Source organism: Hydra vulgaris, chromosome 09 (genome assembly GCF_038396675.1).
Source record: "Hydra vulgaris chromosome 09, alternate assembly HydraT2T_AEP".
Classification (NCBI taxonomy): domain Eukaryota; kingdom Metazoa; phylum Cnidaria; class Hydrozoa; order Anthoathecata; family Hydridae; genus Hydra; species Hydra vulgaris.
In genome coordinates, this window is record NC_088928.1 from 57,470,001 (window position 1) to 57,487,813 (window position 17,813).

The following is a 17,813-nucleotide window of genomic DNA, read 5'->3' on the forward strand; positions in this document are numbered from 1 at the left end:
AACATTGAAATTGTGAAAAAAGGAATACTATCGAAAATTCAAAAAACGGAATTAGATCGAAGTTGTGAAAAAAGGAATAATATCGAAAAGGGACTTTTCGGAAAAATAGTGAAAATGTGAAACAAGAAATAGGTTCGAAAATTCCAAAAGCAGAATAAATAGAAGGCCAGTATTTTGCGGTTTTGAATTAAAGTGTAGTAATTATACTGTATAATTGTATAATTTACACAATATAAACTAAAGGCTCTATTAGCAGAACAAAAAATATTGAATGTTGTGTCGTTGGCTATTTATAAAACGATTTAAAACAAGATGTTTTGATTTTATTTACATTTAATGTCAACAAACCATAAAAAGTTACAAAATTTTTAATCAAACTCAATAACAACTTACGAACCATAAAAAGTTTAAAGGATAAAGTTATTTGTAAATATGCAAAACTATATTTCAACTAAGTCATCTGTTATATGTGCAAAAAGATTTCAAGAAAAAAAGTACTTTAAAACAAGGAGAGCAGGATAAAAGATCCTGCTTAATAAAACAATTAAAAAAGCTAATTAAAAATCCTGATTAATAAAACAAGAAGAGCATGCTAAAAGATCCTTTTTAATAAAAGATTATAAACAATACCCATTCTACCTCCAAATACCATGGAAAAATTACTATTACATGTAGTCATCTGGTCATTCTGTTCCAGAATGTTTAATATTGTAAACACTAAAAAAATACTGAGTACACAATTTTAAATACATTGCTGGTACAATATGTAGCTACCAAATGTTAAAAATTAATTATCATATTGTATTTTACAAGATGTTATTTAATAAAGTTGCTGAGAGCTTAAATGAAAATATCTTACAAGTTGTCTATTATCTTTACATAACGTTTTGTAATAGTTATAAAAATGCCCTACATATTTATATTGGAACACTTTCCTACTTATTTACAAAATCATGCAGAATCTGTTTGGTTCGGTTTGGTTTTTAAAGAACTTAAAAAAAATAAAGAAGAAAATAGAAAATACTGATAGATATTATTTTAATGTTATAGCATTATTTTACTGTTATACTTCCATGCAATTAATCAAAGCATGCATTATACCACCATTAAAAATTATTAGGAAAGATTTTCCATTGCTTTCTTTATTGAATACACATTCTGGTAATATTGACATGATAGAATATGCAATATTATAGAATATGCAAAATTATTACTCAATATTGGCCCAAAATGTTGCAAGATAACTGTTTAATATTTTATGAAACGTATTTACAGAAATTAAGAATACTCAGAACTTTGAGCTAAAAAAAACTAAAGTCTAAACTTTTCAAAAATGGTATACAATAGAAAATTGTTAAGAACATTCATTAAATAATAGGAACATTCCATACATAATAAAAGCTGCTTCAGTTATAAAAATTGATAGTAATTAATTGAGAAATGAAACCATTGAAACTGTGACTATTTTTTAAACAGTGCTTTTGGTGTGCAAACTTATGTATTACATTGATAAGTTCTCTAACGACATTTGGGAATATTGAGTTTCTTAAAAGTTTCTTAAATTTCAAGTTTCCAATCGAATTGAATTTCATTGCACGTGCAAATTAACTGTTTATTGTGCGTGCAAATTAAACGTACAAGGGATTTTTGTGAGGGTCCGGTTGTGCCTCACAATGGGGCCACAAACTTTTTTTTCACTAAGTGTAATTTATGTGTAATAACATTTTCAAAAACCGTTTTATTTTTTTCCTTATTGTTGTTGCAATTTAAAGTTTGTTAATGTGATTATTTAAATAAACTGTTTTTACTTTCACATATTTTCGTTTTTATTTTTAGATAACATTATTACAAACGTTAGGGGGCTATTATGCCCCCACCTCCCCTATAAGTAATTTGTTTCTTCAAAAAGTGAACTAAAATTGATTTTTTATGAAGTTTGAACATGAAGATAAAAATATGATGAGGGTTTAGTTTATATACATTTAGAATATCGAGTTCATTAAATAATATTTGAGTGTTGGAGAAACGATCTATGATTGAGATTATAGCCTGTTTTTGTTTACTAAGCAACTTCTTGCTTAGTAAACAAAAACAAAATTGAACTCGAAATGTTGAAAAGTTTTGTTTATATCGTTTATATAAATGAGAAATGGTTTCGAAAAATATATATAAATGAGATATTGGTTTCAAAAAAAAAAATTCGGCTGATCACGCAGTAGTAGAATTAGTTAACTATTTATCTAATGCATTTAAAGAAGATTGTTTCACATTAAGAGTTTTCATTGATCTGTCAAAAGCTTTTGACACCGTAAATCATTCCATTCTAATTAAAAAAATGGAACATTACGGAATAAAAGATTCAAACTTACACTGGTTTGAAAACTACTTGTTTAACAGAAAACAATACGTACATTGTGGTAATATAGAAACAACCAAAAATGCCATAACTTGTGGAGTTCTACAGGGTTCTATATTAGGAACTTTAGTTTTCTTATTATACATTAATGATTTATCTTCAATATCAAACTTATTAAATTTTGTTTTATTTGCTGATGAATTTAATCTTTTTTATTTTCTTAAAAGTGTTGAAACATTTTTTAAAGTAGTCAATGAAAACTAAATAAAGTAAATGAGTGGTTTATATGCAACAAACTGTCTTTGAATGTTAAAAAAAAAAACCAAGCAAATCTAAAGAAATACATGTTATTGTACCCAATCTCCAAATAAATAAAACTAACATCAAAAGGCAAACTTCTGTTAATTTTTTAGGAGCGAATTTTGATGAAAATCTATCATGGAAATAATATATAACTCCATTAAAACATTGGCATAATCTATAAAGCAAAAATATTTTTAAATTTCAGGTCCTTGAAAAACTTATATTTTTCTTTTAGCTATTTAACTTACGGAAATATGGTATGGGCAAGTACTAATCACACTAAGTTAAGAAAACTGTATAGCAAGCAAAAACATGCTGTTAGAACTGCATTTGGAACTTGTAAAGCTGTTCCTTGTGAACCTCTTTTACGTAGACTTGGTGCCTTAATTATTCTCAAACTTAACATCCATCTAGTTTAACAGTTTATGAATAAAACAAAATGTGGGTTGTCTCCAAATAATTTTAAAACTTGTTTAGAAAAAATACACCATAAGTATTCTATAAGATTGTCCGTAAGCAACGTTGTTGTACCTAAATCTTATTCAAAATATTTTTCTTATTCAGTTCAGAATCGTGGGCCATTTTTGTGGAAAAGTTTTCCAAACATTGTTACCGAAAAGAATATTTCACTTAATGAGTTTAAAATTAAATCAAAGTGATGTTTGTTACACACAGATGTTGATTTATTAATTTTATTTGTAAATTCATGTAGGTTGTAAAATTTCCTTAACGCCAAAATATAATGTTCAAAAAATAATAATAATAATAAAAATGAAACTAAAACTGACCCTTGAGAAACATTCTATTGTCTTATAATCCGTTTTTTTTTATTTAAAAAAAACTGATTAAGTTTTTCAGCCGCTAAGGGTTTTTCAATTAAATTTTTCAGCCACTAACTTATTTACAATACAATTTTTATTAATTTTAACATTTTCAGAAAGTAAATTTCTGTGGAAATTTTTTTCTTCCGATTACCAGTTTAATAATATGGCACGTTTTTTCAGATTAATAATTGTTCAGAATATTAATATTTTTTTGAGCGCCTAAAAATTCAAATAGCCGTGAATAATTTTTATAATTAGCTTAATTTTTAAAAGGTTTTTTTTAAGAAACTTGTTAAATAAACATTTTGTTTTTTTGAAGGTTTAAGAACATCACTCGTGATCCAAGGGTTTAGAAAATTCATTAATGAGAATTTATTTTTAAAATGAATCCAGATTCCAAAAACTCTTTAATTCGTTAAATTAATAATTTATTCTTGAGACAAACATTTTTTATGACTATCAACAGAACAGCAAAAATGAAAAAATGTCATGCAAATAGCAAAACATTTTTTTAAGTTTTCTTAAAAAATGTCTATTTGCAAGCACGTTTTGAAAAATAAAAGTATTTCTATATTAGATTATTATAACTTTATAAATCAATATTCTAATAAATTGTTTTAATTAAAATAAATTATCAGAAAATCGACTAATTTTTTTGGGATTAATTTGTCTGAATTTTGACGTCTTTGTTCTGATTATTTGTCTGAATTTTGACGTCTTTGTTCTGATTATTTGTCTGAATTTTGACGTCTTTGTTCTGATTATTTGCAATAAACCTCTAAATAAAAAAACTTTAACTTGAGACACAAACGTGATTTGAAAAGATGAATAAGAATACTCTCGAGAAACTCCCGCAGTTACCACCTGGTAAAGAGAACTACTTTTTAAAATAAACATTCAATTTAATTTGGATCAAAATGTATAATTAGATTTTTTTCTTTTTGTGTAATCGGGAATGTGAATTTAGGAGCTCCAAAAATACGACCATACCATGTTTAGAGCTCTCACATTTTTTGAACGTTTTACAGTTTTAGAAATAGGTTAAAAACGAAAAAGATTTTCTGTAAAGATTAGTTTCAAAATTTCAGTAATGAAAGTAACTGAAAAGAATACATATTTAGAAAAATTCCAAATTTCAGGAAAATGCCGAAATCTACGCCAATAGCATAGACTTTAGCATTAGACTATTTAAAACTTTTTTAATATAATTTAATAACTTTAGGTACTTCCTATTTCAAATAATTAAATCTTTATAAACATATAAAAAATAGACACAAAATATATACTTTAAATATATAAAAGTATATTTTTCAATTCATTATAAAAATATATACTTTTAACATATATTCAAATCTATATAAATTTAGTATAACTATATTTTGTTTAAATGTTTATTGCCGTGAAGTCCAGGAAGCATTTTATAAAGTGCGCACGCGTTTTTCTCTTCTTTTTTTTTGTTGTTGTTATACGAAGCTTGAATTAAAAGGGCACTGCAGAGAGAAACAAATAGAGAAAAATACTTTCAGAGATATTCTGAATTTGAACTTCGTACCTTTAAAAAGCAAACAATTTTTAAATATTATTAATAATACTATAATAACTTATATACAGATTAATTATAAACTTAAAGCAAATTGGCTAGTTGAAAAATTTTATTGTTGCAAAACAATAGAATTTTGACTTTACTAGGCTTTTTCTAGAGAAAGTTTGCTGACAGCTTCTTTTTAAATATAAAAAGCCTCTCTGTATATATATATATATATATATATATATATATATATATATATATATATATATATATATATATATATATATATATATATATATATATATATATATACATATATAAATTATTTCAAAAAATACACATTATGCCCATCCAAAATTCTTTAAAGTTTTATCTCATCCCAAACCCCAGCACCACCACCAGCACCATCCGTATGCATAATTTAAAACCCTACACAGGTTCAGAATAAGCACTGATTGCAGCGAATCCAACTGATGCACAGTCTGATTTGCTAGTTTTGATTGAGGCATGTGCGTATGTAAAAAATTCAAATGAAAAATCAAAGCAAATTTTCAAAATAAATAAAGTAGTGACTTTTGTTAATATCAACACAGGAAACTCGTTTTAGTTTAGTACTTGTCAGAGTATGTGAAAGGTACAAAAATCTACTTGGATGAAACAATATTTGCTCTCAAATATCTTAAAACTTCAATAATGTCTGTTTTGGTAATGAAATTTTTTCTATAGTTAATATAGAGAAACGGAAGAAAATAATATATATTTTAAAGTAAACTTGAAAACATCTGTAAATCTACATTTCTCGTAAATTGTAAAGCCGCTGGTCTATGAAGCTTTCTCAATACAAAATTTATATGCAGTTGTGCTAGGCTACCAGTTAATAAGGCCACGCGGTTAAAGTTTTTTTTCGTTCTGTATTTTTCGATTTGATAATAAAATTTAAAACTAACAATTCAGTTTTTTTCCGGTTCGATATGAAATTTTATTTGATCGGTTCGGTTTGGTTTCGGTTAAAACAAAAAAATTGTTTTGGAGATTAATTATTTCATGAATTTAGAATGACAGGTTTTTAAAACCACTATAAAAAAACCATAAATTAATTTTTAATTTTTAATGTTTTTTTATATGAAACAATCTTCTCAGCATTTTCAACCGCCAGCGTAATTTTTCTGGCAGTGACGACAAAACCGGTAGTAATAAAAACCTTTTCTGAAATTGCAGAAGTTGCTGATATACATAAGTGTGTTTGTGGATAGTTAAATAGAAATAAATAATTCAACTTTATTATTTTTCTCTAAGCTCTAAAAAATTTTTCTTCTTATTTTTGCTGTTTTTCCGCAAAAATGAACAATGTCTGAGCACGTACACTTTCTAGTCAAAAATTCCTCTGCGGTGCTCTGTAATAAGACCGTATCTTCTTTGAGCACCTTAATAACAACTTTAAAAAGCTTTTATTTAACTCACATTTTATAAGACTGGTTTCTTACTTTCAAAACTCTTACTCCGTTCAGGTCCTTAACATATGTTCATAATTTTACAGTAATGCCGATCACATTGCTTTTCCATGCTTGAAAATTCTAAAATTAAATAACTGAATTACTGGTGAAGTACTTTATATAAAGTTTAATTGTTAAAATGTTACAAGGGTTGTTGCAAACACGTTGTTGGTATTTTTATACCCACTTGTTGATTATAAAGAGTTAAACATTAAAGTTTTTGCAAAAAGAAAATGTAAACTAATGTTTTACAGTAGCAGCTTATACCCTATATGCTTATAAAATATACTTATCAGGCAACCAAAAAAGTTCGTGCAGTTTTGCAGATCCATAAATAAATACACATAAAAACAGTTTTAATAAAGTTTATTCTGAAAAATAGTCTCCTTCAGCAAGAATAACTTTCTCCCATCGTGAAACAAGCTGGTATATTCCATTTTTATAAAAGTCTTGAGTTTGGTAGTTAAAAAATTGAATTAACTCATTTTCGAGATCTTCTCTATTTCGAAACTGTCGATTCCTCATATGATTATCCAGGGCCAAAAACAAGTGATAGTCGCTTGGCGCAAGGTCTGGTGAATACGGAGGGTGAGGTAGAATCTCCATTTGTAAACGTGCTAGAGTTTCCCGCGTGATTTTTGCGGTGTGCGGTCTGGCGTTGTCCTGGTGGAATACAACACCTTTTCTATTTGCCAAAGCTGCTTGTTTTTGGTGAAGAGCAACCGAAACTCTGTCCAATTGGTCTAGGTATATCTCAGCAGTAATAGTTTGTCACACAGTAAAACCTTTTGTTGGTGAATGCTTGGTTTAGGAGTCATTGGTACTGGATCGTTACTGGCTAGCCAATGATATGTTCGTTTTTTGTTGCAGTACATAATCCATTTTTTGTCACACGTCAACATCCGGTCAAAAAATGGCACTAAATTGTGGCGGGAAAGCAATGAAGAACAAATAATTAAGCGCTGTAGTTTGTTTGTTTCACCCAACTCATAAGGTTCCCATTTCCTCAACTTCCAGCGTTTTCCAAATTGGTGCAAATGTAAACGAATAGTTTCATCAATCACATTAAATCTTAAGGCAAGGTTCTAACATGTTTGACTGGAGTCCTGCTCGATTCCCAGCTTGATATCCTCGTTGTTTACGATGGATGGTCTTCCAGATCTTGGTTTATCTTCAAGATTTACATTTCCAGAAGAAAATTTTTTAAACCACTTTTGACCCGTCCTTTCTGCTATGGTACCTTCCCCAAAAGCAGCGCATATCTTACGACAAGCTTCTGCAGCTTTGGTTCCAAGTTTGAACTCATAAAGTGAACAGACGCGAATTATCTCATCTGACACTGTCATACTCCACTTAAGACTTTTAAATTTAAAACGCACTAATAGAACTTATGAAACACACTGATTGATTCTCCTTAAAACAAGCTTTAAATTATATGCAAAATCATTTTTTCATGAATCAAATTTTCAAAAAGAGAATTTAATATTTTGAAAAACTTATTTTTTCAAAAATATCTGCGACGGAAACTTTTTACATGTCACGCCTCGTTTTCACAATGTTTTATGAAATCTCATTGGCTAATGCCATGTGAAAACGAGGCAGGGTTTGAAAAAGTTTCAGTCGCAGATATTTATGAAATATAATATAGTTTTTTATGAACCGATTTTCAAGTTTTCAAGTCAATTGAAACTAAAGTTTCTTTAAAACTATCGATGTTGGAAAAATTATTGGGGCTAGAGTCTAAAAAATGGGTGTATGACACTCCTCCCCGAACAATGAACTTATTAAAGCTAGTGAGCTTTTAATTATAATATTATTCAGCAATGATCAGAGATCAAGTACCTATTTTTTTTTGTTTTTAAGTTAGCTAAAGTCACTACCCCACACCCTTATTTACTATCTGTTTGCGCTAGCTCTGGTTAGGTCTTTTGAGTTTACATAGGTATTTATATACATAACACCCTTGCTTCAACGTTTTTATAGACCATTAACAATAAAAGTAACACCAAGCTTGAAGTTATAATACATTTTAGGAATGCCTTTTCATAAAAGAGAACATTAAACTCACATTTATATACATTAAATACAATATATTACATTTGTAACAAGTTTGTAAAATTGTTGTAAAAACAAGTTTGTAAAATTACTCTGAGATAATTACACGATATTCTGACTTTTTCACGTTTCTCTTGTTTTCGGCTCTGCTTTGGTTTTTAGCCAGAATGAAGTTATGTCTCTTTACCCGCCCATAAACCTTTTTAGAAGCTTCAGATGTGAGTTTTACAGCTCTTTCCACCGACTGAGAATTGTTTGGCAAATCAGTTAGAGAAAGTTTATTGCCGGTTTGAATAGCTTGTAGTAATTCATTTGAAGATATAAAAGTTGACGTAGGAGGTTCAATTTGTATCGAAGAAATCTCAATTAATTCGGTCCAAACATTAGCATTGAAGTTTAAGGTCTTAACTGTCTTAGCTTTGATTTTAGGTTTGAAATCTGGATTTGTTTCCCTGGATAATCTAATCTTTAAGATTTGATTAAGAGCACGGTCTCTTACAACTTTTTCATCGTCTAGCAGCATAGCATAAAGAAAGTTTTCTTGACAGCAGCAGTAGGAGTTACCCTGAAGATTTTTCAATACAACAATTTTAATTCTGCTATCCTGTTTCTTGACTAATTGAATTGTTTTATGGAGAAGCCTTGGTGCATCTTTGTAATGCGCTGAACTTTTAACGGCAAACCACATAGGACAGTAAACTTGTATTATGTACTTTGTTATGCAGTTTAAATCATGTGTAGGTATCTCGGTTCTTGTATAAACCATCAAAATTCTCACAACAAGAGTTAACCAGCGTGCATGACAGACTGGACCAGGTTTCCTGTTAGCATACTTGACAGAAATGGAACCTTTAGCTATTCCAGTGCAATACTCATAAAGTTTACGCTGGTAAATCAATAGGAACAAACTGAACCAATGGGTTTTCATGCATGAATGTATCAGACGCTTGTTCACCAATAGGGCCCTTATACTTTTTAGGATCATTAGTTTTTCCATCTATTTCAGATATAACATGACGAAGAGATAGCTCATCCTGGTGAAGTAAACAACCAACTAAATGAATGCTACGATTCAAAAGCTTTTCTAATTTGACAACTAAACCATTATCTACGCAGTGTTAGAACTTGTATTGTCAAGAACAATCGCTTCCAAGCTTTTAATACTATCATATTCAGAAAGCACATTTAACGTTGCTGAAGCCATAGTACTACCTTTACCATTTTCTATTATAGTATGAGTTAGTTGATAATGAGATAATTTCCAGAGAAAGGGTCATTTTCACAAGTAAAAGTGAGGTGATGTTCATCTTTGGTAGTTCGATAAAAGAAAGGGTCCCTTACTATTGTATTTCATCACATAAACTAATGAATTTTTGTCTTTCTTGCTATCAACACCAATTACTTTTATTTGTGAAATTTCTTGACAATGCTTTGTGTCAATTGAATTAGCCACTCGTACCTTTTCACAAAAAATCTTATATTACGTTACTATCTGAGATTTTTTACTCTCAGTTACTATTCTGTAGTCAATTAACACAGCTGTTGCTATTGCAGCTGCAGCAGCATCACTTACTTCATACCTTATTGCAGCCTTGGCTAAATTAGATAAGTCTGTGTAATTTCTTTTACTTATGATTTGCTCCTCACATTCTTCACTTTCAGCTGTATCTAAACTTGAAGATCCAGCACTAAAATTACCGTCTGACTCGAGTTTTGATGTTGTTTGAAGACTTCTCTGTCTAATTAGCTCTCTAGTGGCCTCTTTTTCCTGTCTAATATACATTTTGGCATTGTGGACCAAGTGGATGCAACGTGGACCAAGTTGCATCCACTTGGTCCACGTTGCCTAACTGCCAACTTCCTTTTGGTCCTATCTTGCAGCTTTGATCCTTTAAATATTCTCTTTCCAGAACGGGGACCTAAAATAAGTCAAGTATTTTAAAATTTAAAAGTATTAAAATTTAAAGCGAATAAAATGAATCAAATTTCATGATCACTAATCATTTGACCATAACTTCGTAAATAAGCAGTAAATGCTAAAATGACTTGCGGCTCTTTTTTATCCAACCCTCCATATTTATCAATTCTAACAGTAAATGTTGATAAAAATTGCATGATATACCTTTCTGCTTTCCTTACAGAGACAAACTATGTGTTTCATTGTGCAGTCGCTTTTCCGACAGCCGATTTGTCTAAATGTATATACTTTACTATAAAATCAAGACAATATAGAAACTATTTATTATATAGGCTTACATTCTTTAGTTTATGGATAAAGACTTTACCTTAATACCTTAGTAGAAGGCGAGGGGAATAGGATAGTAAACTTTCATCAACCCTTATAAAATCTTTTTCACTTAACATTAAACAAATTGTACTAAAAAATGTTTACAAATATATATTTACCTATCTTTGCAGTCATCAATAATTGGGAGATCGCACCGGCAAAGCAGACAAATCAAACAACGTTTCCAGTTTCTTTTCTAGCCAGCTTATACTGGACTTATTGTTTTTAGATTTAATTCGTTCTGCAGATAATACTTTTTTAAATGTTCTGGATATTTTATTTTTTAATGGTTTATTTTTTATCAGAGGAAGATTTGGATTAACTCTTTACCAAAGTTTTTGCAAGTCACTATTGACTTTTGTCACGATTGATACTGAGTCAATTTTCTATCCATTAAATAATTCTTTCTCAATCTTGTAACCGTATTGAATGAGCTGTTTGTAAGTTGGTAGATCACTCACGGGTAAATCAGAAGCTTTTCCAGCAAATCTTCCACTATTAATACGAGTTTTGTTTAAAACCTTCGCAGATTCGCAAGTTTTTTTGAGCTCATGCTGATACGACAATATGAATTTATTATAAGTAAAAAATAAAGCAAGAAATTGTTCTTCGATTACAGTTAATATATTTTAAAATATTTGTTTAACAAATATTTTAAAATATATTTTAAAACAATTAGTTTACGTTTTAGTTTGGTAAATAGTTTTTTTATAGAACGCAAATTTCCGCATTTGCTGTATATTTCCAATGTATCTACGTTTAAAAAATTAAAAACGCATGAAAGTTTCGTTTTATTTACGGACCTTAAGTGACGACATGTGGAATCTCCAAGATTTTCTATTGTATTTCCCAAAAAGATTAAAAGTTTTTTGACTTTTTTTTTTGTGGCAAACGAATGATATATCCATAATACATAAATCCCACACTGAGCCAAGTATTATCATATACATGACAGTGGCTTAATATATATATATATATATATATATATATATATATATATATATATATATATATATATATATATATATATATATATATATATATATATATATATATACATACATACACACATACATACACACACATACATATACATATGCAGGGATGCATATTTACATACTCCACAAGGCGATAGCACACATGCGCCCGCGCACGATTTTTCGTACTTTTTTATAAAGAAACATTATTTAATTAAACGTGTTTTTATAAACGTGTTTTTTATAAAGAAACATATTTAATTAAACGTGTTAAGCAATATACTGAAACTTTAAAAAAACAATTTAAATCAGGAACACAATTTTCTGCCTTTTTAACTAGAGAAAGATATAAAAAAGGCAGAATGATTCATGTTCAACCAACATCCATTAGTAGACGACAACACTCACTGAATAAAGGAAGATCTGAATAAAGGAAGATCTTAACACGTTTAATTAAATATGTTTCTTTATAAAAAACACGTTTATAAAAAACACGTTTAATTAAATAATGTTTCTTTATAAAAAAGTACGAAAAATCGTGCGCGGGCGCATGTGTGCTATCGCCTTGTGGAGTATGTAAATATGCTGCAGGGATGCTTTCATACCGGTTCGTGCGAACCGTTAGATGTAAATTCTATGGTTCGTGCGAACCGGCTATTAAAATAGGCGAAAATAAAATTTTTTAACTTTGGCAAAAAAAAATTATTTAAATAAAATTTATTTACCATTTGGTGCAATTTTATATAAACAATTTGAATATTTTATCAAGTTTTCATTGCGATTCTAATTTTTTACTTTATTGAAATCTTTCAGTTAATTAGTCCTCCATTCCCCTTTTTATTTAGATTTCGCCTAATATGTAAATTACCAGTGTTTTCATTGGTTGATTTTAAAGTTAACGCGCGTTTTTTCCGGACCGTTAGTAACAGTTTAGAAATGCTAGCATTAACATGCACGTGTAGCGTCAAAAATATGTATTCGTAACAGTTGCTGAGATTTTTAACATTGTTTAAATATCCATTGTATTTTTTCTAGATGCATTACTACTTTAATTAAAATTTGGAATTACTTAACCAAATTATTTTTATTTATAATAGCTTGATTATTTGTTAATCAAACAATAAATTATAAATGTAACAAACTATAAATGTAATTTAAAAGAGTGTTATAAAAGTAACAACACTGTAGTGTTATTACTTTGGTCTGATATTCACCTTTTTATGAATTTTTAAATACCTATTTTATTTTTTGTAGATGAAGAGACAAAATATGTTAACCACATATTTCTCGAAAAAAATAAGAGAGGAAACATCATTAAGTAATGATAGCAGGTCGAACAGAGGTAGATGCAGTTTCAAGAACTTTACAGGAAGAAATACTAGAGATTCCTAGTTACCAAAATGAGGACAATAATAATTTACCAAGCTGTTGGAATGCAAAACAGTTGAAGGAGTTTAAAATTAAATATGATGGGCTATTTGTCAGTAATCAGAAATTGGTATGTGAGTATTGTTTAAAAATGGAATCAAAACTAATATCTCAGGAATGGAAAAAATGTAACGTTACGACATCGGGAAAAGACAAAATAGTGCAACAAGCATCTTTAAGAAAAAAAATGAGTGAACATTTTGTATCAAAAGCACACAAACTAGCTGTTGAACATGCCAAGATACTTAAAAAAACAAACTTTTACAGCATGCATCGATAAGATGAACGAAAAATTTATTAGTTCTACTACAAGAATCTTCAACACTGTTTACAGTCTAGCGAAAAGAAATCGTCCGTTTTCAGACATAGAAAGTGTAATAGAGCTTCAAGTAAAAAACGGGTTGGACATGGGAACCGGACTTCATTCTCGACATAGTGCAAGTAAGATAGTAGAGTATATCGCGCAAGAAACTAAAAAAGAATTGTTTATATCAATTATTAGGAATAATTTAAAAATTTGTACTGTTATTGATTTCCAGTAAATCAACGCTTATAGTTTTCATCAAAGTAGAATCTTCTACAGTAGCATCTTCTGAAATATCCCCAATAATATTCGTAGATATTGTGAAACTTGACGCACAAGATGCGAATACTATTTTTCAATGTTTGTTGGGTGTATTACCTGCTGTTGGATTTGATACAAATTATTTAAAACTGAATTTAATAGGACTCTGTTCTGACGGTGCTAGCGTAATGCTCGGTTGTAAATCTGGAGTCAGCGTACAAATGAAAGAGATGTTTCCAAATGTTATTATTTGGCACTGTCTCAATCACTGCCTACAACTTGTTTTAGATGATTCCATAAAAGATATCAAACAGGTTAATCATTTTAAAGTTTTCATGGACAAAATATATTGTATTTTTCATCAATCTAATAAAAACCAAGCTTAGTTTGGATATAATTAAGATTGGAAGAGTGTTAGGACCAAGATGGGCTGCGAGCAGTTAAGATCTGCATTTGCTGTATGGCGGAGCTACCCTGCTTTGTATACGTTGTTCTCTTCTAACCAAAAAATATCTGGAATAGCAAAACGACTACAAAATAAATGTTTTCTAGTAGATTTAGCTCTAATGATTGACATCCTACAGGAGTGCTCTCTACTATCTAATGCCCTTAAAGCTAGAAATATAAATGTTGCCAGGGGAGATCAACTGATTAGAAGAACAATTAACGCTTTTCAAATGCTCAAAGATCGTCGCGGTCATTACGAAAAAAAAGTGGATGAAGTTATAAACTCTGAAGCATTCAAAAACATTATCTTCGTCGAAAACAGAATTTATGGAAATCTTCCCAGAGATTCCCTTATTGACAGCATCATAAAAAATATGAAATTAAGATTGATGGATTGTTCTCATCTCGGATCAAATGGTAACAAAAAAAATATTGATAATAGCATTATTTATGAACTAGCCAATTTGCTAGAGCCAAGCACATGGAAAATTGAAGATATTGTAGTTCCGTGGATAGAGGCCGAAAATAATATTGATAAATTTCGAAAAATTTTTAATTTTGATATTGATAAGAATGATTTCCGTGATTATGTAGAAAATGTAATAAACAATGGCCATCAACAAATTAGTAAAATTGCAGAAAACATTCAAAAAGCGAAAAATATGGTTAATACGGTTGTCGTTAACAGTGCTGAAGCAGAACGAGGATTTTCATTGATGAACATCATAATTACTGATATAAGAGCCGGTTAACAGTGCAGACAGTATCAAATTTGATGATATTAAACTTAGTTGGTCGTCCATTGGAAAATTGGAACGCAGTTCCCTATGTAAAAACTTGGTTGAGAAACCATAACTCGGCAGATGATACAAGGGTTAAAAAATCTAAACCAAACGAATAGTAGAAAGTACTGAAAATCAATTAGCTATTTGGAAATATTTTAAATAATATAATTACTTTATAACAATAATATTTACTAATATATGAAATTTCACAATTTTTTGTTATGTTCAGTTTCTTTTGATGTAAATTTTGTATCTCTTGAAATGAATGAATAAAATAAAAGTGATTTTTACCTCGTTGAATTATTTTTTTATTCTCTATTATCCTATTACATTATTGTTGCAAAGAATATGAACGATAGTTAAATATTCTTGACTTAGTCTGCCACTCTGACAACCATAATAATTTGATGGAAATATTAATATTAAAAAAATAAAAAAATTTGTAAGAAAATATCACTGCGAACCGGTTGATAAATTTTGGTAAAGCATCCCTGTACATATGTATACATATATACACATACATAAATACATACACATACACACATATATACATACATACATATACACACGCACTCCCATACATATATACAAATAGACACCTACATACATATGTACACACACATATACACGCGCATATACATACACACACATATAGAATAATGTTATAATAATATTTATATCACATATAACAATACAAAAGCAATAATAATGACCCGCAGTAATTCCAACATTTTACAAACAGCATCTCTAGAGCATAGAGTTAAGTGATTTAAGGTGAAGAGGTAATTTATTCCAAGATTTTATGCATTGGTTTGTGATTGATTTATGGCCGTACTTAACCGAAGAATGATTTGGAATAGATAATTTAAGGTTACATATACACACTTAGTAAAATGGGATTCAAAGTAGCTTCTTTAAAGCATAATCAACAAAGAAAAAATATTGAAGATTATCAAACAGAGGTAATAATTATCATTATTATACATTATTTTAGTTACAAAATAAAGTTTTTCATTTCTCTAGAGAAGGTCTAGTTTTTGCTTGGTAATTACTCTGAGAATTTTTTTTTTTCTGAATTATTGTTCATAAATTTTGGAATTTTGATTTCATTTTTCTGTAGAAAACATGTAAAATATTTTTTAGTGAATGCAAATAATTAATCATTTATTGAGAAAGTTTTAATGCTAATGCATTTAGATTGAAATTACATTAAAGATTAGAAATGCATTATTATATTTCATTAATTCTAAATGTGTTAAGCATTTATTATAAAATATTATATTATTCTGATATTGAATTAAGACATGCTTCAAGTAAATTTTTTTTTGGAATTGTGGAGTGTTGTTTATTGTTTAAAAATATACTATTTTTTTTAGATAAATTATAATGAAGCAAATGTTATATTTTGTTCACCTGAAGCCATTCTAACAACTTATAGTTCAATTGTCAGTGACTCTGCCTTTAATCAGAAACTTGTTGCAGTTGCAATTGATGAAAGTCATTGTGCGAAAAAGTGATAAGTGATTTTGTTATAGATAAATTTTCTACGTAAAGTAAACATTGATATTTACAACTTTAATGTCAGACCTTCTTGTAATACATTAAATTAAATTAAAATTAAAAAAATTTTACTCATTGAAAGAAAAGATAAATGCATTACCTATAGCATTATGTAAGTAAAATCTTGTGATTTACATGATTTTATTTATACCTTATTTGTCTGTGATTGTTAAAGGGGATGTTCAAGTACACAATCAGATGCATTTCGGTCTCATTATAATAGACTCTCGAGTTGCTATCACTTGCCCCTAAAAGAATTCCAGTATTGGCATCGACAGCACCTGCAGCTAAAAGTACTGCTGAATTTATTATTGATAATCTTTGTATGCATAATTTGGCTATTATATCATCTACACCAGAAAGAAGAAATATTAAATACAGCCTAATACATATTGACTCTAGAAATCCAGAAAATTTTTCTACCCAGTTGTTCAACATATTCTTTTGAGTACTTATTCAGCTAAAAGAACTTTAGTCTTTTCTACAACTATGACTAATGTGAGATCAATTTATTGGTATTTTCACAAAGAACTAGGAGAAAAATATAAAAGCTATCTTGATAGACCATATGGTCAATTTCATTCCAAAACAGATGATGATTTTAATGATGTAAAATATAATAATACAAAGATCAAGCTTTAATTTGTTTGTTCAAAAATATTCTTTGATCTTTTGGTATAGATATCAATATTCTTTGTGAGTTTTCTTTAAGAATTTCATGACCTCTTGATATGGCATTTATATTTTTTTGTATTTTTGCTAATATTCTTTTTACATTTGTATGTAAAAAGAATATTAGTATGTAAAAAGAATATTATTTGTTATTTTTGCATGTTTTACAAATACAATGATAGTTATTTAAATAAGTTAGCTTTTCATTTATGATTTTTTCTATATTTAGGTCAGCCTCTGTTATTTTTCCCTTATTATCCCATAGATTAATTTTCATAGAATCATCATCATAGGATGAATACTTTTGTGTGATATCATGAAGATATAAAATCCACACGTTTAACGAAGGAGGTAAGAAAACCTTAGAAGGTTGTGACCTTTTTTTTGTTAATGGTATAATGTTTTTGTTTTTTTTAAGCAATAAAACATCATGATCATTGCATTGAAAATCAAACAACTTATCATCCATTTATTTAAAATTGGATACCATGCTGCAATAAAAGAGTTTACCGAAACTTATGAGTATATAAAAA